General features: G+C 36.0%; 1 long non-coding RNA gene across 1 annotated transcript; it reads right to left on the minus strand.

Annotated features, from left to right (window-relative positions):
• Nucleotides 1-232: 232 nt before the first annotated feature.
• LOC146768201 (uncharacterized) lies at nt 233-21441 on the minus strand. Its single transcript, XR_014952019.1, has 4 exons — nt 16034-21441; nt 14603-14655; nt 12231-12289; nt 233-2884 (listed from the first exon to the last, which is right to left on the minus strand). It is a non-coding gene; the product is annotated as an uncharacterized LOC146768201 (long non-coding RNA).
• Nucleotides 21442-21459: the final 18 nt, after the last annotated feature.

Consider the following 21459-nt stretch of genomic DNA (forward strand, 5'->3'; position numbering starts at 1 on the left):
AATCAGGCTACAGAATATATACAGGGTACATTCTCCTGAGAAAGTATTTGTAATCAGATGACTGTAGAAAGTAAGTACATGAATAATAGAAGACAGAACACTACATAATCTCAGATACTCTAGTGCAGCCAAGCAAACTGAAAGGCTTGCACAAGTCACAGTTTAGATTAACTCACAAATTATGAAAAGTTAGATGTTGTGGTACTAACCATGTTGAAAAACTACACCTGTAGCTGTAGTTTTTCAACATCTTTTCAACATCTTGATTTTCAACTTTGCGAGATCTTTTTCAATTAGCTAAACAGTAATCTCAACTATGACTGTTTCTCCAATTTTTGCACAGGTTACATTAAAGATGTCAATTATATGGGGAAAAAAAGAGCTACACACCATGAAGGATACCAGTCACGAACTGGACTGGAACCCAGGAGATGTTAGTTCCATTCTCAACTTTGCTGAAGATATTGAGCAACTTACTTTTGGTTGCTGTGTTCCCCCAAATATGCTTTACCCACACAATTCAGCCATACAGAAATCATTCATGTCAGAACTGGCTCATGTTACCTTTCCTACAATGGCAAAGACAATGGAAGCTGGTCTCAGTGGTGAGCAGATGCCATATTCATGCCATAAACTATTTAGCAGCTTAGATAATGCATCTTCTGTAGCCACTGGTTGCCCTACATGCAAAATGCATCAATCAGCTCTTTCCTACAACAGTCAGTATGTCTGTTTTGTTGCAGCCAGAGAGGGAAAAATAATCCTATGGAACACTGGGAAAGAAACAGAAAAGACCACTGATTTCCTGCTTTAAATCAAAGCCTTGGTGGTTGCACATGCCACCAATCCATTTGGAGTTTTCTTGGAGTTACTGGAGAGAAGTCTGCTCCTCTGCTGGCCACTACCTAGTATTCCATTTCTCACAGTCATAAAAACAAGCACAAAATTTGTTTCAAAGTTAAAAGCACTAAAAATACATTAAAAAACCACAGTAACACTTATTAATTATACTCTATTTCTCAACAAAAACAACACCATAAATTATAAATTTAAATCATACAAATCCAGACAAAATATAAACAGTGATACTTCAAAACACACTTGAAATAAAGTCAAAAGTATTTCTAAGGCATTCAGTGCACTGGCAATTTAGAATTATAAAAATTTCTGGAAAAAATTGTATTAAACCAGGTTATTTTAAGTGTAGATTGTTATATGCTATTTCAGTGGAAAATTATTATTAGAACTCATAGGCAATTTGAATAGAACATATCAAAGTTGAATTTAAATGAAGAATTTTTGATAAAATAACCATGTAATCAGTTCCATTGGTAGTCATATACAGTGCGGATTTGCTATATAATCCATCAGATTTAACCATACTGCATTCCCTTTCTTCATTCTAGCAAAGCAAAACTAATACTGTGAACTAGAATAGAAATTGATTTTGAGTGGTACCATTGCAGGAAATGCATCATCTGTGGTGATTCATGGTGCAAACTGTAGCTACGTGCTGGTGATACCTTAGTAATGATACACCTTGACCCTTAACAGACTTTTTCTATCAACATTCCACCATTGTATAGATGCAAAGGCAGTGCCTGATGACTTTCAACATAATATGTATGTGAAAAAATGATCACTTTTATTACTTTTTTTGGGGTTTTTTTTTTTGCATTGTCTACTGGGCCCCTTTTCACTGCTTCACAATTTGGGGCATTGAAGTCACAAAGGTAAAATTATACACTTAAATTGTTACAAAATTAATACAAATTAGCTATTTAAAGTTACAAACAAACCACTGGGGGAAAAAGAAAGAAAAATCTACACAACATATATGTATCAAATTACTTACAAATAATTGTGTGATTACTATAAAGCTGACAATTTTCAACAATGATAATCACCAAGTGCATCCTGGTTATTTGCAACAGTTATGGTTGCCACCGTAGCAACTGTAGGGAAAAGCCTTTGCACTTAGTAAGAATTCCTTGCTAAACTGTAGACAAAAACATAGCTTCTCTGTTACTAGAGTGAGACACTTTAATCTACATTTAATACAGAGAATAAATATTGAAATTCTGGAAATGTCCTTAAGTACTTTTGATTAGCAACAAAAAATGTATTTAATTTGCTTAAGCCTATTAAAGAGTAAAACGTCTGTGTATATAAAATGTATATAAATGAACATTATACATTTTATGTACACAGATCTATACAACGTGTACATATAATATGAAGACAGAAATAGCAGTAAAACCAGCTGGTTTTAAAGTACAATTATTTCAGTAGCTGTGCCAGTTGCAAATAGTGACTATTAACATGTCACATCAGGATTAGAATTTGCTACTATCCACACATAAGAAGTGAAGTTCCTTCTAAATATTAAAATCATACTGATGGTATTTAATCTGTTTCTAATTCTGGTACAGTGAATGTACATATATTTTCTGTCTCGTCATATTACAAAGCTCTTTTTCTTTACACAGAAGGCATGCATGAATATAAAAAAGGCTACTGAACCATCTTTCCAGAAAACCTGATTATGCAACAGCTTAAAAAAAATTCTAAACATAGAAAATATGTACTGTTGAGAATTGTGCTTTTTTCCTAATGTATAGACCTAGAAGCATTTTTCACAATACTTCTTGGAAAGTGCTTTTGCTGTAAACAAAGCTAAAGAGTATCATCTGGAAATGATACTTGAAGCTGTTCCACACTGGTATGCAATTCAATAAGCAAAGCTTGACCTTTTGGTAATCAGTCTCTGCTGAAGTACAGGCAGATTGACTTCATTAGGAACAATTCCAAACCCTTCGTTTAGAATCACATGTTCTTTTCTTCTGCTGGATAGTTCTTTGCTCCCTTCAGATAGTAGAAATACCTGGGGGGGAAAGATTGGTACAGAGTTGGAAGTAAGAATTTTTCACTATTCACACTAACTAGGCATGGGATCAACCTTTGTGTCTACCAGCAGAAAGCTGATGTATGAGCATGATGTAGAAGTCAAGAAACCTCAAAAGTTTATCAAATTAAATGGTTTTAGTTCATAGTTTACAACAGTTTGATGCAGAAATCTCTGGGTGAAACTCTATCATTTATGCTACACACAGGGAATTACTTTGTCTAATGATACTCTGACTCAAAATTTATAGACTAGTCTTCACAGCACACAAATAGAATTAGAACAGCATGGTGCAAAGGTCTCCCACAGATAATCAATGAAGCCTGAATGCAACATAATGTATTTGTGGGACAGCTTTAACTTATGCTGCTGATGTAACATGTCCAGAAACTTCAGCACTATGAAGAACTAGTTGAAAGCAAGTCTTTAACATCACTTCTTTTCTAATTTCTCTTTAGCTTGCTACATGGAAAATTAGCAGAGAAAGTGATGCAGCTGGATCTGTCAGCTTTATATTGGTGAAACTTGTCTCCTAATCAAGATGCATTATATTGTTACAAGTATACTATGCAAATATGATGTAAAGATTTCTTATAATCAATACTGTGAAAAAGTAAAACTGGTTGTTTTGGTTTTGTCTCAATATTCTACCAGTCTCCAATGCAAGTTTAAAACCTCTTCTAAAATTTTCCCAGACTGCTTGTATAGAATTTGTATAACTCAGATACATAAAGGCCTTGCAAACATTCCTCTATTCATGTGGCCCCTCAGGAAGCAGTGTTATTTTGATTACTGAAGTACTGAAGGGTATTGAAGTATTCCAGGAATGAGGAAAGGAAAAATATGAAAAATTGTTGATAGCTTTTCATGCACATTTCAACAAAGGTAGATAGAAATTCCTAAGCTGAAAGATTGTTATTAAAGCTGTAAAGTCAAGAGCACTTAAGGAAAAACAAAACAAGTGGAGTAAAGGCTGACAGCAAGCATCCATTTAACTTGCTATGTGGATAATCTAATCCTTGATGGGGCACCATATCTGTGCAAAAATTAGAATCACAGAATGGTTGTGACTCAAAAAGGCCTTTAAGGATCATGTAGGCCAATGCTCCTGCTAGGAGCAGGGAAGACTATAATTAGGTTCTCAAAACCCCATCCAACCTGAACTTGAACACTTCCAGGGACAGGGCATTCACAACTTCTGTGTGTCTCACCATTGTCACCACAGAAAACTTCTTCCTTATGTCCAATCTAAATCTATGGCTTTAAGTTTAAAACTGTTGCCCCTCATTGATTGCTACAGGCCCTGGTAAAAAAAAAAAATTCTCTTCTCAGCCCTTTTTAAGTATTGAAAGGTTGTAAGAATTTCTCCCTGGATTCCCTTTTGTCTGAGCTTTTGAGCCCGACTCCTGTTCTATGTGTCTACCACCTGCCCCAACTGCAAACCATTCTCTCTTCTCTTGGTCAGTCCCAGCTACAGGTGGTTCTTCCTTCTGCCCTTACCCATCTCCTTCTTAGAATTCCTGCATTGCATCTCCTGCTGTTCTTGGCTCTGCACTAGATGTATTCTCATTTCCTAGCTCCTATCTCATCAGTTTTGCCTTATCAGTTCTTTGCCCTGGCATTACCTTAAGATGATGAGACAGAGTCACTTTCTGTTCTGATGTCTAGACTTGACCTGACAATATTTCAGCTATTTCAGTACTCTATCAAGGCTACTGTTAATCATACACCTACTACTGTGGCTTCTTTTGAAATTATGACACTGGCACAAATTTGTTAAGTGAAGGATGAAATTCATGCCTGTGAGGGAAAAACAAAAAAACAAAAAAACAAAACAAACCCGAACTTTTTTGGCTAATCCTTGCTATAACAGACAAGTTAATAAGGAAAACAATACTAGAATATTTTTAATATGATCAAGAAAGGTAGGCCAAAGTTTCTTAAATTCAGTGCCTTCATTTAGTGATGCAAAGAGTAAAATCTTTCAGATCCTTCCATGGCACAGATTTATAGAACTGTAGGACTCCAGGAAAACATGGAAAGCTCAGAAGATTGAGAGGGTTTACAGACACAATGTAAGCAAAACAGTTATTTCTTCTTTTTATATTATTTTCCCATGATTTGTCTTAGTAAAAGCTTTCAAATTAACTTTCAAAACTACAGTTGATATTATGATGAGGCCTAAAATTTATCTTTGTGGAGTACCATGTCAGAAACATGATGATTTGACTTTCCCTAATCAGAAAATTGATGTTCTGCTAGTAAAAAGGAAGTACTCGTAAACAAAGGACACAACTACAGTACTTAGATGAACATTGTGTCTATTAGTACTATACTGACATCCTGGAATAGTTTTTGTTCTGTCTTGCACCCTTATATCAAAACACCCACTATGTCACCTATGTAACTCTACAATTCCTCCTCTAGCCACAGTCATTAAGGAGATCTTAAAAGATTTTATCTTTGTATGGCCCTGATTTCTGAACACTGAGATCAGTTTCATCTTCTATTTCCTCCCAAACTTTCAGATTGTCTTTTATTTAGTCTAAGAGTTCCCAAAATGCCTTTAAACACCATCTTGCTATGACACGGAAGGATATTACATTCTTATCAGCTAAACTGACCAGCTGGACCAAACCATGAAAGCCTAAAAAAACCAACAAAACCAAAACAACCACCACCACCACCAACAACAACAAAAAACCCCTTATGCCCCCCCAAAAAAACCCAAACCAACAAAAAAAAAGCAAACCCCAAAAACCTCCTCTTTACTTCAACTGAAAATGTTAAGTTCACAGTAGCTGTATAAGAATGTTTGCACAAGAATGATTTTAGACTATACTGAGCTTTTGAACCAGCTTAGGTAGGAAGGTATCTTTCTATTTGATGCTCTTTGACAGAGTTTATCTATGCTCTATGCACAATTTCCACCATGCATCTCTGATGCACAGTAGTTGTTCTTAAATCTTTTCATCAAACTGGTAGAAAGACTTGCTTCAGAGCTGCCAGAACAAACCCATCTTATCTTGGCCAAACAAGTCTGTGATGACAGATGCTTCCACTCAAAGGTGGAGAGCTCATAGAAGAATGTCTGAGAACTCAGGGCATGTGATCTCTGCAAGGGACCAGAGCCATCTGCCTGCTGTTGAAAACAGTCATTGCCACAGTCCAAATGCTGACAGACAGCTTCATAAACATGCACTTTTTCTACAGGCACTGTAGACTTCGGGCATTTCTAGTGTCAGGAGACCACTTAATTTTGTCTATACAGACTGAACTGTACCAATTACTTGATACCTACGAGTCAGCCTAAATTCAGGCCAGATGCTTTTTCATTTTTTCCAACAAGAGGTGAAAAGCACCTTTCTGTATATCTCATTGCTAAAGATAATCCTCAGCTTGAGTGTAGGAAGAGGTTTTGCATCAATGACAATCCTACCATGTGATCAGATTATTTTGGTACTTGCACCAGATTGATTACTTCTCTGTTCTACACCATACAATGTCATGAATAACAGCCAGGTTATCCATCTTTTATACCTAGCAGTACTAATACAAGCCAAGTCTAGCAGTCTTGATGCTAACTAATTGCTAAAAACCAACAGTTTCTTCCACAGTCCTTATCATTCTGACTCACAGGAAAAACAAGCCTCAAATAAAATAAATATATTAAAGTCTGACTTACTAACCAAAGTGGGAAAAATGTTTTGTCATGGCACTGTAATACCAGGAAAAAAATTCAAATTCTCTTTGTTACTAGCTTACTGGTTACCCATGAAATAACCAGAATATTTCTGCAATTCTCTAAAAATACAGTTAGCAATACATTTTTCACACCTGACTTTTGATTTTGACATGAAGAGCTGTAATACCCTAGAATCCAAAGGATACATTTTTCCTAGTTTATAAGTCATCATTTCTGTAGAATTTCTACCATTACCATGAAGCCTGGACATATATCTTCTGAATGCAGCTTATATCTGTGCAGCTGGAACAACTTGGTTAAAATTATCTCTCTAGCAAGTGTGAAAAGGCACATTGTGACAATCACCATGTGCTGCAGTGAACCCTGTCCAGCAAGTGTCTTTTAATCCATGTCATGCCCAAATGTTTGTCATTGGAACTCTCTGTATTCATCAATGTGACAAATATTATAGTCACTGTCTAACCCCAGGAGTTGGATGAAATTAAAGCCAGGATCAACTGCTACACCAGGTTTTCATGGTGCTTTTAATTTCTGTAGGCTCTATGACTTAAGAAAGATAGGCCAATACTGCCTCTTAGTGGAAGGACAGCTGACTCAAAAGGTGAAGTGAATGCTGGTCTGTGGAAATAGACTAGAAACTTACCGTGCCACACAGACCCTCAGCTGGCAGCCATCAGAACTGCAGGGCGGTAAATTAAAGACAGTTGCAGCCATGAATGCTTAGTAGTGATGATGATGATGACAATAATAATAGTAAAATAACAACAATAATAATAGTAGTAAAAAGTACTTCTGTGCTTTGGCAAACTTTTTTACCTCCTTTGGGAGAAGTATAATTCAGCAGAATGCTGGTATGGCTTGCTGACCAAAACAATCTTTTGTGTGTGAAAACTAGAAACCTACACGGCCAACATTTGGAAGAAAAAAGCAATTAACAGGTACCTGGCAACATTAGTGGAAATGATTCCAGGCAAGAATAAAAAGGAACAGATTATCTTAAATCACCTAGATATCACCAGACCAAAAGACCTGCTTTAGATTCCAGGAGTATTGGAGCTGTGTACTGTCATCTATTGCCTAGTTCAGTATGTTCTAGAACATTAAAAAAACATTAACTAAACGAAGTACAAATCTGAATCTCTTAGCCATATAACAGAATTAAAGAGGTAATTATGTTGAAGAAGACTTAATTAACATGGTAAAAATTTGCAGGCAGCAAAAGCTCCACTAATGCATTTCTATATTCAAATTATGGACCATAGACCAAATATAAATGAGAGCTGCCTCAAACAGGCACTGTTCAGAATTTGCTGTCATTCCTGAGCTATATAATCCTTCTGGGGATAATACCTTGAGATATTCTTTGAGTAGTTAAAAATGTATAGCTATCATTAGAGACACACTTGACAGTTTAGCTCTTCATGAAATAGCTCTTTCTAACCACAAAATTAGTTACTTCTCTATTTCTAAAATTTCAATAACAATGAAATAAATTTCACTGAAGAAAGTTAAGAAACTATGTGACAACATATCAATATATGCATTGAATTATGAAGCCTGTTTCCATATAGTCTTACTTGCACTGAAACCATTTTTTTTCCTACAAAACAAATGTTGAAGCATTCCTCACAAACAGATATGGTCATTTGAGCTTGTGTGCTTTTGGCTGGGTTAGAGTTAAATTTCTCCACAGTAATTTGCATGCTACTATATTTTGGATTTGTGCTGGCAACGGTGTGGACAACATACCAGTGTTTTAGTTATTGCTGAACAACACTTACACAACACCAGGGCAACTTTTGCATCTCTCACCACCCCACCAGTGCTTAGGCTGAGAGTGCACAAGAAGCTGGGAAGGGACACAGCCAGGACAGCTGACCCCTGACAACTGGCCAAAGGGATGTTCCATACCATGTGGCATCATGCTCCGCAATAAAAGCTGGAGGAAAGAAGAAGAAAAGGCAGGTGGTATATTTGGAGTTATGGCACTTGTCTTCCCAAGTAATTGTGAGATGTGAGGGAGTCCTGCTTTCCTGGAAATGGGTAAACCTGCCTGCTGTTAGGAAGCAGAGAAATAATTATTTCTTTTGCATTGCTTGCAGGTGCAGATTCTACTTTACCTATTAAACTGTCTTTATCTCAAGCCAAGAGCTTTTTAACTTTTATTCTTCCAATTCTTTCATCTGTCCTACTGCAGGGGAGTGAACGAGTGGATGTGTGGTGCTGAGGTTGCCCATGGGAGTGAAACCACAACAGAGCTACAGCACTGAGCTGAACATATCTCCTATCTCTGACCACTTCATTTTTTCTTTTCACTGAGTTTCTCTTGGATTAGGTCTCTTCAAGCAATTTATTAAAAATAGATTTCTGCATTAATTTGGGTATTGCACATATACTTTAATATAAAAAAGCAGGATGAAATTTTAAAACTGGTATTCACTGCCTTATTCATCAATAGTCTCACAAACAAGGAGCTTGCCTCTTCTGCAGTATAATATTAAATCAGAAGGTGGAAAAGAAAAAGAGTGGCACAATGGATGTGAGCGGAATAATTTGGAAACATTACAGGGTCTTTTTATGCATGTTTACCAAATTTCTGTATAAATAAGTAATACAATTGGAGTGCTGAGTAATTTCAGGAGATTAGTGATAAATGGGCACAAGTTGATTATTCAAGATAAAGCTGAGGGTCATTATCCTCAGCTGGTCATTAATCCCCATGAAATGACTGGTATTGAGATAGTAATTACTACTATAATGAAAATAGGGTAAAAAAAGCAGCATGACATTATTCTTATGAAGCTGTCAGTTTCTAAAGAATTTATGTTTCTCTCATCACCCAATCAAGTTGCTTGAATTATTTTTAACTCTTTATACATTTGTCCTACTACAATTTTCATGTCATCACCTCACTTAAGATTTGGTTTCCCATCTTATCTTCTTAGAATATTAGAAGGGCACAATAAGGGACAACAGTGATGAGAGAGAAAGACAATGCATATATTCCTCCAAACCAGAAAATAAATACAACATGTTTTCAGAATTTTCTCTATAAAGTATGTTCCACAGCGAGGTAGAAGATTGCATTATTACATTATCTAGCTAATTATTCTGCATTTAACCATGCTTTTAGCCATAGCACACATCCCAATTCCTTGTTCTAAACCAAAATTCACCTTGTAGCCTTACAATACATGTAATGGATAATGTCAATGTCAACTTGGTCAGAAAATGTGAGGAAATTTGGCCCTAAAATGAAAAGCATCTTTAAACATTTGCAATTTTTCAAATCAAGTTTGTGGTATTTTGATGTGCCTTCTAAGGACTTCTGACCCTTGAAGTTCTTTTCCTTCTCATTTCTACTAGACAAGCTAGTACCATATTATGAGCTGAAGGGAAGGCAATTTGTTTCCTGCTAGAAGCACTGTCATTCTGTTTCCACTGGGAAAGACCCACACATGCTGCATGATTACAGCTTAGAAAATCTAAAACCCAGTCTAAACTAAAAGCTTTTAATGTAACATAAGTAATTTTTAAAATAGTATTGGCCTATATGTTGCTAAAGCAAGTAAGATATTCTAAATACTTTTTTCTAAAGCTTCTCTGGGAACATTTTTCTAAGAAAGGGATTGCAGGAAAGTTACAGGATGGATTGAGGTTCTGCTGGAAAATTTGCAGTTGCTTCTGAAATGTCTCACTGTATGTAAAAGAGAGGTAGTAGAGCCAGGCTCAAATCAACTTTAGGCAAGAATGGCTGATAGGATGTTGTTGTGAGGGCTGCAAACCAATTACTGCATGATGGACTAAAACCAGGTAATGGTGGATACTGATAAGTGACTTGCCGTGCAGCTCAGGAAACTGATTTGTTCTTCTAGCTTGCTTATGTTGTTTGGAGAGTTTGAAGTGAAACCTAATGATTCTGTCTGCTAACCAAATGAATCATTCAATACTGGACTCTGCTATTTGGACAGAGAGTGAGCAGGAAAAAATAAAAATTGCTAAGTTCTGAAGGCTCTGCACTGAGCAGAACAAACTTCAGAAAACATGGCAAGTTCTCTGGAAATATAGACATGTTTTTGACAGCCAAGGCTAAAGCCTGGTCTGTCAGTTTTCTGGAGGAAAGAATATAAGTTATTTGGGAGTAGAACTTTGTCTGGGAAACAACATAATAATGACAGGGGAATCAAACATAATTATGCCTCATAGCAAATAATAGTATTCAAACAGGGTTTGCATGGACAGGTTTTGGTAGTGGAGTGGCTTCTGTGAGAAGTTACCAGAAGCTTCCCCCATGTCTGACAGAGCCATTGCCTGTTGGGTCCAGGCTGCAGCTGGCCAAGGCTGACCCAATCAGAGATGGTGATAATGTCTCTGTGATAACAGATTCAAAAGGAAAAAGTTATTCTGATTTAGTTGTGCTCAGAGAAGAAAAGGGTGAGAGGAATATGTGAGAACACAAGTCTGCAGACACCAAGGTCAGTGGTGAAGGAGGGTAGGAGGTGTTCCAGGCGCCAGAGCTGCAATTCTCCTGCAGCCCATGGTGCAGCCCATGGTGAGGCAGCTGTGCCCCTGCAGCCCATGGAGGTCCATGGGAATGCAGAGATCCCCCTGCAGCCCATGGAGGTCCATGGGAGTGCAGAGATCCCCCTGCAGCCCATGGAGGTCCATGGGAATGCAGAGATCCCCCTGCAGCCCATGGGAGAGACCCGCACTGGAGAGGTGAATGCCTGAGAGGAGACTGTGACCCTGTGGGAGGCCTATGCTGTAATAGGCTCCTGGCAGGAATCTGAAGATCCATGGAGAGAGGAGCCCACATTGCAGCAGGTTTCCTGGAAGGATTTGTGATCCTGTGGGGGACCCACACTGCAGTAGGCTACTCTTGAAGGACTGCATCCCATGGAAAAGTGACCCACATTGAGGCAGTTTGTGAAGAACTGTATCCCATGGGAAGCACTCAGGCTCTAGAAATTTGTGGAGAACTGTCTCATGTGAGAGCAATCCCACAGTGGAACACGGGAAGGTCTCCTCTCCCTGAACAGTGTCAGGAACAACCTGTGATGAACTGTGACCCCCATTCCCTGACTCTCTGCACCACTTTGGGGGAGTAGGTACAGCCAAGAAGGAGACAGGAGAGTGGGGGAGGTATTTTTAAGATTTGTTTTGCATCTCATTATTCAGCTCTGATTCTGATCTGTAATAAATTCAGCAAATATCCCCAAGTCGAGTCTGTTCTGCCTGTGACAGGAATTAGTGGGTGATGTCTCTCCCTGTCTTTATCTCAATTCATGAACCTTCTGTCATATTTTCTCTTCCCTGCTCTGCTGTGGAGAGGAGTGACAGAGCAGCTGTGGTGGGTACTTGGCATCCAGCCATGGTCAATTCACGACAAAAAGCACAGTGAAAAAACAAGTTGGTGGTGACAGAACAACAACAGGGTTGCAGAATGACTGTCTTGTATCTGCCAGCTAAAGCCAGGACATGCTGTAGTGACACACATTGAATGGAGTCAGGCAAAATCTGCAATAGCAGTTGCATGCACACCACTAACAAATCTAAGCCATTAAGAAAACCCAAAAAAATCTAGACAACATAAATCTTAGCTTCTAAGGAGATTCATACCTGTGAGGAGATTTCACTCCATTCCTCCAAAATTCACTCCAAAATCAATTTTGGGTTTGCTACAAATCCCACAAAAAAAAAAAAAAATCAGCACTGATTGTGGATAACATACTCCAAGTACTGCTAAAGAAATTGCATGACTCAGGGAAAACGAAATGTGCTTTCCAATTTTCTTGTGCTCCTGTGAAAATCAAAGACATAGCGCATCAACCAATGTGATTAAGGATGAATATCCCTGGCCTTCTCCAGAGCTTACATACATGTTGAAATGTACTGCTTGCTCTTTCACCTGTTTCCTTCAGCAGGATCGAGAAGAATTCCTTATAATATGCTGTCATCCCAGGTAGCTATGAAGGATAATTTTTTTATGCCTCCCTTAAAATAACATTTTAAAAGATTTAGAATCTTCAGTTAGTTTTCTGCAGAACAGCTACTCTCTAAGGAATTCCAGCAGAGCAGAAAAAAAAAGTTCTGAATAAATCAGGAAAAAAAGACAGTTAATTATTTCACTGCTGGTAGTCCCATGTGGATTTCTGTGGCATTCATATGTTAAAAGTATCAGCATATATGCCTGCAATCTTGAAGTATGCTCTATATTTCAGCAATTACATTTACAGTAATAGGACACAAGGGAATGAAATGAAATTGTGCTAAGGGAAGTTCAGATTGGCCATGAGGAAAAGGTTCCTCACTGGAACTCTCTCTGCAGGCAAGTGGTCACTGCACCAATGAGTTCAAGGAGTCTGAGTTCAAGGAGTATCTGGATGAAGCTCTGATCATATGGCTTAGTGTTAGGAAGTCCTGTGAGGAGCAGGGAGTTGGACTCAATCCTTAACATGTCCTTTCAAAATGAAATACTCTATGATGCTGATTTAGTTTAACAGATACCTTATCTGTGTAGTAGTTCTTGTAAAAAAAATCACTGAAGTCCATATTCAGCATATTCACCTCCTTTGTTAAATGTAGACACTTTTTATTAGTCTGTGAGATAAATGCCTATAAAACTACAACACATTTGTATATTTATAATAGGACTTGGCAGACCTTGATGTCTTTTTCTTTTTTTTTTTTTTTTCATAAGTTTTGTGATGCTTTTTCTACTGCATCAAATTCTGGGAGATTGTCATGAGGGCAAAAATTTTTAAATACTTGAAAGCATTCATAAAGAAGTTTGTTAGACCTTATGGATGAAAAAGTAGTCTGTAAATATAATTCAAGCACACCCTGAAAGTTTAGAGATTGAACTGTTATTTTATTTTGGGAGTGTTGAATCATGATTTTCAATACGCGGAGCTAGCAGCTGCAAGACACTTGCAAGCTGAAATACCAGTTTAATAGAAATATTATAAATACCAGCCTCTAGAAATATTCAGGCTACCATCAAAAAATTTTTGAGCTTGAATCATATCAAAAACTTTGCAGAGACAAGAAATAACTGAAAAATACTACTGAAGCACCAGGAACCATTCTTAAAATATTTTAATACTTATAATCTTATAATAGGGAGGGCAAGGGATTGGGAGGGTTTATGCTTGTTTATTTGTTTTTATAGAAAACCTAAACTAACTGTAGTCTCACAAACTTTAAAATGGTGATTAATGTAAAGACAAGAATAGACTTAAGTGAAGCAGTTAATGTTTCTTTTGCATTAAAGAATATTTGAGATGATAAATAACAGGACTTCAGATGAAAAACATGAGAAATTTTATAGTTAATATATTTTCTTTCTTGTGTCAAAATTTTCCTGCAGGAAAAGACATACCATCTTGAGGGCAAAGCATTTGCCTAGTTTCAAAGACCACCACATTTCTTTTCATCCCCTAGCACTTTTGTGCTAGTAAACACTTATACTGGATTTTGCACTGTACTCAAATATTTTGCTAAAGATATCAGCTTTGTCCTTTAAACCCTGTAATGGCAGAGTGTTAAAATAAAATATTCTTCTATGTAATTAACCTTTTGTTCAGATGTGAGTTTATGTGGGGAAAAAATGTAAGGAAATTGCTGCCACACTTGTATGACTCTTTCATCTGAATGAAGAAAACAAATGTGGCCAAAAAAAGCTGCTTAGATTAGTTAATATGTCCCACATATATTTCTTCCAGTCCATGTATCCATGTATTATCATAAACCCCATACTTCACCAAGTTTAAAGTGAATTGCAGTCACATAAACAGGAAGATTATAAATTTGGGTTTAGCACATCCTAATTTTTAAATTGACTAGACTGACCTGAAAGAAGAGAAACTATAATAACAACTTTCCTCTAGAACCTCCTCAGTTAGAGTCTACAACACAAAAGAACTTAATTTTAGTGAATTATGTTCCTTAAGACTAATAAATGAATACATATACGTAAATATACAGCTTACCTGCAACTGTTCATATGTCATCCCTTCTGCAATGCCAGAAGCATCAAAAATGCCTTAAAGTAAAAGGTAAGTAATGTTATATTACTGAATTTGGAATCTATGCTCCCTTATCAGTTTCTTAGTAATTTCACAGCATACATAATGACAAGACAGAAGCTTCATGATCAGTAACCCACTGAGCACAATGACCCCCTGAAAACGTGGGGTTATTTTATGGCATGATATGAATGTTTGTCGCACACACATTAGGGAAGTACTCTAACCAATGAAAAATAATTTAAAGACTTAATGTAACAAAACTCAGAAATGCAACTTTCTTATTTTTCCCACTTACAGTGGAAATTTATAGCAGAAAGAGCACACAGCCATCAGCAATTTGTGAGGACAAAAGTACTGTCTGCAGGTTAAGAGATTCAAAAATTACAGATAATGAGCATCTCAACAAATTACATTATCGTCTCCAGGAACAAAATAATGCTCATATTTAAAGTGATTGTTAGAGACTCATTTCCTACTCCAATATCACCCTTGACACCTAGTATTAATTCTGGTTTTTGCAATAAGCTGTGGAACAGATACGCTATTTTCAACACAAAGGCTGTCAAAATTAAGGTTTTGCACTCTTCTTCCTGGTGCTACAGATTTCAATGTTACTATGTTCTCTAGTCCATGGATTGTAACACAGTATTTAGAAAAATGTAAATGCCACAATTACCAAAATACAGGCTGCACATTTCCCTTATGTCCATTGCACATAAAAAGACATGATGAAAAAAATCTCTGAATCAGGAATTATAGCTGCCCACCCTGGATGACACCACAGGTGGCAGATTTGATTTTACATGGTGTTTATGATTTGTCTGAGTATCACTAGTACAAAGTAGAATTGACACATATATTTATATATATTCTAAAGTATATATACATATATGTATGTGTTCCCTCCTCAAGTTCGTATGGTTTGATCCAGCTATGTAATTAAATCATCCCATTACAACTATTTCAAACATGACAGAAGAACAACATAAGGGTTTAAACAGACTTGATTTAAAAATCATACATAAGGACAGGTAAATCTTTACTATGACATTTTCAGTTACAAACATCTCTATTCATTTTCATGGATGAATCATAAATTATTTGCATCTGTGATATTTGTTTATAATTTCAAAGTGTAGTCTCTTCAATCAGTAGAATGTTCCAGCAGTGCTAAACTGTGTATCTTACCAGGAATTAAACAAAACAAAACCCAACCAACCAAGAACTCCAAACCAAAAACAAACAAACAACCCCCCCAGAATATCAGTATGGTCAACATAACTTTATTGTCTTTAATGACTGATCTTAGAATAGCAATTCTTTCTGCTTTGATACCATACACTTTATTAGAAAAATATATGCCACTACAGAAGTTTATGGTGCTTTGTTTACCTTTTATGTCATCTGGAAGCAACATATTTCCAGCTGAAGAAAGATGTACCGCATGCCAATCCGCTGTGAATATGTTGGGTTCAATCAATTCATCAGCATCTAGGGGGAAAAAAAGAGATTAAAAAAATAAAGACACCTGAAAAGTACATCCTTCCTATTTTCCAAAACTTCAGACTTCTAGGAGGCAGTTTACACTTTCTTACATTTCCCAGTGGAATCAGAAGTCAAAAGAATTTCAGTACTTTTTAGATTAATGGAAAAGTGGTGAACACGATTTTGAACATCCTGCCTTTTTCTCTCCAGAAACACTGAACATTGCAAGCTGCATTTAATATAATGCACTGATTTTTCAGATTATCTGAAAAAAATGTCACAAACTACACTTCTCTGTGAAGATAAACAGGAAAGTGTATTCTCTTGAACCTATGAGAGAAGCAGCTGATGACTCCGGTTTTTAAAACTGTGGCTTCAAGTGAAATTGTTAGCTGATATTCAAGTGGTATAATTCCCATTAGAGGAATTCCAGCACTTTTAAAATCTGAAAGTCAGTTCAGCTACTTTATATGAGCATGATACTAACATTAAGCTTAAAAGCATCTAGTTTTAAAAATATCCACAGGCAACAACTCTAATAGGACCATCTTTGTGTACAGGAGAGAAATCTGTTATGCATTTCTGCAGCATAATGACACTTTTACAGTTACAGAAACAGAAGAATCTCTGGGCTGGAAGACCTTTACCCCACCACTGATCAGTGGAGGAATCTTTTTGTCTGTAATTCTTATTAGGTTTTCTAACTTGGTGTAGTTAAAACTCCATTATTTTAAAATTTTATTTCCAGAAATTGTACAACCTCATAAAAACATTTGCTGTAAGAGTTCAACATAATTCTTTTCTCTATTTAGGTTTCTCCCATTACCTCCAAGTGATATCTAAATTATATTTCCTTCAAGGTAGAATGCCCAGAATTGCATTCAATATTTCAAGCATTTTCAATTTACTACCATTTACTTTTTAGATAGAGTATTTCTTCCCTTTTCAACAGGTTTAAATCCAGTAGTTTTGAAGCTAACACAATTTTACAGTTGATAAAATTTACAAATAGTTTCCTTTATTTCTGAACAGCTGAAAATTAGGTTAATTTTATAATAAACACTTCAATTTTCTTACCATATTTTTGGGCATTCGTTTCTGAAAACTTCAACTCAATACACAATGAGGAGGTATTTAGTAGATTTAGTGTTATGGCTCAAATACAGGAATTGGTAAATGTAAATCCCAACTTGATTTACAGGATAGCATAAAACTGATAGCTCAGAAAGAAGCATCCTTATGCATCTTTAGAAGCATCCTTAGAAGCATCTAATGTACTACCAATGTGCCACCTTCCAGGAAGTTTTTAGCACCTCAGGTTAATTATTACCAAAAAAAAAAAAAAAAAAAAAAAAGGAGGTATCCAGCATTTGGGATCAGTCTGTTTCACAGCAAACAACTACTTAGAAGATTCCATAATTCAGTGGAAGTAGGTGATAATCAAATTAAGTTACAGAAGGACAATTATGTGAATGATAATAAGTCACCTTAGTCATCAAATTTTAGGTACAATAATAAATCTAATATTTACTTTATCATAAATTCATAAATGAAGTATCTTAGCTTCAGTCTCCCACAGATGCCAAGGAAATAAGGAAATAAAGTTCAAATCCTTTGCTGATTGCAGTCCTCTCGGGAGATTCTGAAGGAACATTTAGAAATTCTGATATTAGTCATTAGACCTTTCACTGTTGGAAAGCATCCAGCATGTCACTGGAAAACATGCAAGAATGCTTCTTCAGTCAGGCCATTCTTACAAATCTGCAGTACTTTTAGATTGATGACACTAAAATGTTGCTGACACACTGTGTAACAGGACAAGGTATGTCATATTCAAGGTACTCTGGGACACTGCTCTCTTAAGATTAAGTGTTTAAGTAGAAATGCAGTCCAAAACATAGAAAATATTAAGGAATATTAACATAGCAAGCAGAGCTTGCATAAATTAAGAACTTATATAATCCCTAGTTACATTCCTCTTCCTCTTGTCTTTTTGAGCCCTGATGAGATGAAATCTGGTTTTTTGTCTTAGGAACTAGCAGGTCTTTTCCATTTACAGAAAGAGTTCTACTGACAAGATACAAACTTGAAACCAACCTGACAAAACTTCTTACTTAAGGAGACTCCATATTTGCCAAATATAGGATAGCTGGAGATTATTCTAAAGATTTCCTTTTGAAAATGGACTCTTGCACCTATATTTTTGTGATACTAATATCAACAACATGATTGAATGGAAAGAGAGACAAATTTGACCACAAGTAGTAAATGGTGTGAATCTCTCACTGATTCTCCTTTTCAAGTTGCATTGCAAAACTGGAGGAAGCTACATGAAACAAAGAAATCCACTTTCACCATTCAGTTACACCTGCCATAAAAATGACAGGTTCAGAAGTGCCATTACTGAGAAATGTAGCTACCCTGCAAAAAGAAACATGGATATCCAATGACATCATGATAAACAACTGTATAAGACTTGATTTAATGGCATATTTTAATATGGCTCCTTTTATTCCCCATTCTGTTAGGTTTAGCTTACCATATAACTCAGCTCCTCTAGTCCTGAAGGTAAACATCATTATTAGCCTAACACTGGTAATACCAGATTTGCCTCCCTGATCAAAGTGCTAGTATTTGGGACATTTTTCTACAGATGAAGCACAAAAAAACATTACACTAGATCTCATGTTGGTGATAATTAATTGCTCTGTCTGGAATTAATGAAGAAGCTTAGACCTTCATTGAATGGGCATAGAATGGTTTCAGTGGCCTCTTTTAAGGTCCTTATGGGTCTTAATAAAATTCAGAGCACCTCTTTTGCGCTAAGCTTCCTGAGAGAGGTAATTTACCTTTCACTTGTTTAGAAAGCATAACTTATTTTATATACTTTTTCTTCTTGTATCCTTTTGGTTGAAAAAGAACATATTTTTCACCTATATTTAGAAAAAAAACAAAAACCCAAACAAAAACCCAAAATAATGTACTTAAAGTCTTCAATAAAAACTTTAAAATAATTTTTCCTTTAAAATAATTGTTATGTTCCAACAGCAAATGTACAGTTTCAGCTCTTGGTAACTGCAATGATATCAACACAGTCTGACAACAATTCTGTGGTATATTACTATCCTTTTGAATTTATTGTCTATGTTGTTTCTGCATAGTTGTTTATGCCCGCAGACACTGTTTGAAAAACTATTACTTTCTACCATTTAGTACACACTTTATAATAATTTCATTGATGTAAATTTATGAAGTACCACTCAACTGAATTCAGGAAGCTTTTTGACTACTTAGGGAGGGGTTGGCCACTGAGGATTCACATTCAAACACTGCCATAGAAGACATTATAGAGACATTTATCCCACTGGAACAAATTACTGCTCTTAGACAGCTATCAATCCAGAATGGTTTTATTGGCCTCACAGGAATCCTGATTTGCTCGGACAAACCAGGGATCAAAGTCACATGCTAAGCACAAAAGACTTCTCCAGACACCTGCTGGCATGCAGATTTTTTTTTTTTTTAACAGACAGATACTATTATTTTTTCATGCAGATAAGGCCTTACACATATGCTGTAAGTCAGAAGCTGAATTTTCCTTAGCCTATGAGAGAGTAAATAAAATGATGCCTTAGGAAAGGCTGACATCATATTTCCTGGATTACATACCACTGCAGTGTGTAGTTAATGTACCATGGGGACACTGGGATATTCTGAAGCAGAAATGGTAAAGAACAAGTCCAGTGCTTGAGAAACTTGGAGTTGCCTCAGGCACTAGTGTTCAATTTTAGCTTTTGTTTTAATGAAATCAGTTGTCAGATCAGTTTAAAAAAAAAAAAAAAAGGCCAAGGATTTACATAATGCTTTTTAAAAAGCTTTTTCTTACATTGTTTTCCAGAGATCACTCTGATTCTTGTTCCTATGGAAACAGGGAAGGCTGCTGGCAGCCAAGAACTAACAGGCAAGAACTCTTCTTTGCAAACTTCAGTTTAGAACTGTCAAATGGAATATGTAACATTTTGAGAAAACAGCTGTGTATTATAAAAAATACTCGACCTCAGATTTGTAAAAACATAAACAAATGCAAGGGAGGCATGTGGAACATAGTAAAAAAGTGCAGGTATGGATTCTGGTTTCTCTGAAATCAGAGAAAAGCTGTTGCTGCTGCTTCAGTGGTCAATTCTGAGCCAGTTTTTGAGTTGCTGTTAGTTCTCAGTTCTTGAGCATCCACATAACATTACAATAACTGATATTAATTAGTAAGCCACTTGAGAAAACCTTCTTCAACAGAAAGGATAGGCTCACTAATGAGCACCTTGGACATACTCCTAAAATACCATGTAAAAACTGAACTGCCTCATTTCTGCTGATAAGAGAAGGCTATAATTTCCAATTATTTTAAATAATGTTTGTTTCCTTTGTCTGTGATAATTTAATTCCTGTATTACCTGTTTTGATAAGCTTGACAACTAAAAAAAAAATACCAAAAAAAACCAAAAGAGAGACATGTAAAGCACATCCAAGTTCAGTTATGTTATTCAGTTCTAAACAAAATCAAATTTGCCTGATCAATCTCAAAGCCCTGAGGAGATAAACATCACATCCCAAATGTAAACACTTCATTTTGGAAAATAAAAAGCTGTTTATTTAATAATAACAAATTTCTCCAATAGCTGCATGGTATCCATCTTTCTGCAGAATAAAGAGATTCCAATCACATTTTTAGGTGAGAACTCAGATTTTTAATCAGCTCAGCTCCATTTTTGTTTTGGAATCAACAAGAAATACCTTCAACTCTCTCTCACTACGAAACAGTTGAACTTAATTTTAAAATAAGTCTTAAATTTGAAAAATATCTGACATTTCAAAAAGTTAGCATGTTCAGGATTTCATCTATTGCACTAAAATTCCAAAGAGAGCATTAATATGTACTGATAATTAAAATATAATTTCAAAATTATTGAAGCTATTACTACAGAAGAAAGCATTTTATTAACTCTCCAAGTCAGTATATTATATTGTCACCTTAAGTAGTCATATTGCTGGTATGACAGAATGTTGTAAAAATACTTTACCGTACAATCCATTTTTCTGAGGTGAGCTACAGCTTTTTTTTTTTATATGACTCAATTATTGCCATCCTCCACATACTAATATTCAAAGTTAGTCTTTATTTTAATGATATATTTTTAAAGCATCCTGCCATCTGTAAAAATGTCAAGTTCTGTTGTTTTTAAAGAACAGTAACTAAATTAGCAGCACTTTGCAGTAACATCATTTTGACAACAGCAAATTACTAAAAAGTACAGAATGTCAGAAGCAACAGTAATGCT

The sequence above is a fragment of the Lonchura striata genome, chromosome 2 (assembly GCF_050655825.1).
Source record: "Lonchura striata isolate lonStrDom1 chromosome 2, ASM5065582v1, whole genome shotgun sequence".
NCBI lineage: Eukaryota > Metazoa > Chordata > Aves > Passeriformes > Estrildidae > Lonchura > Lonchura striata.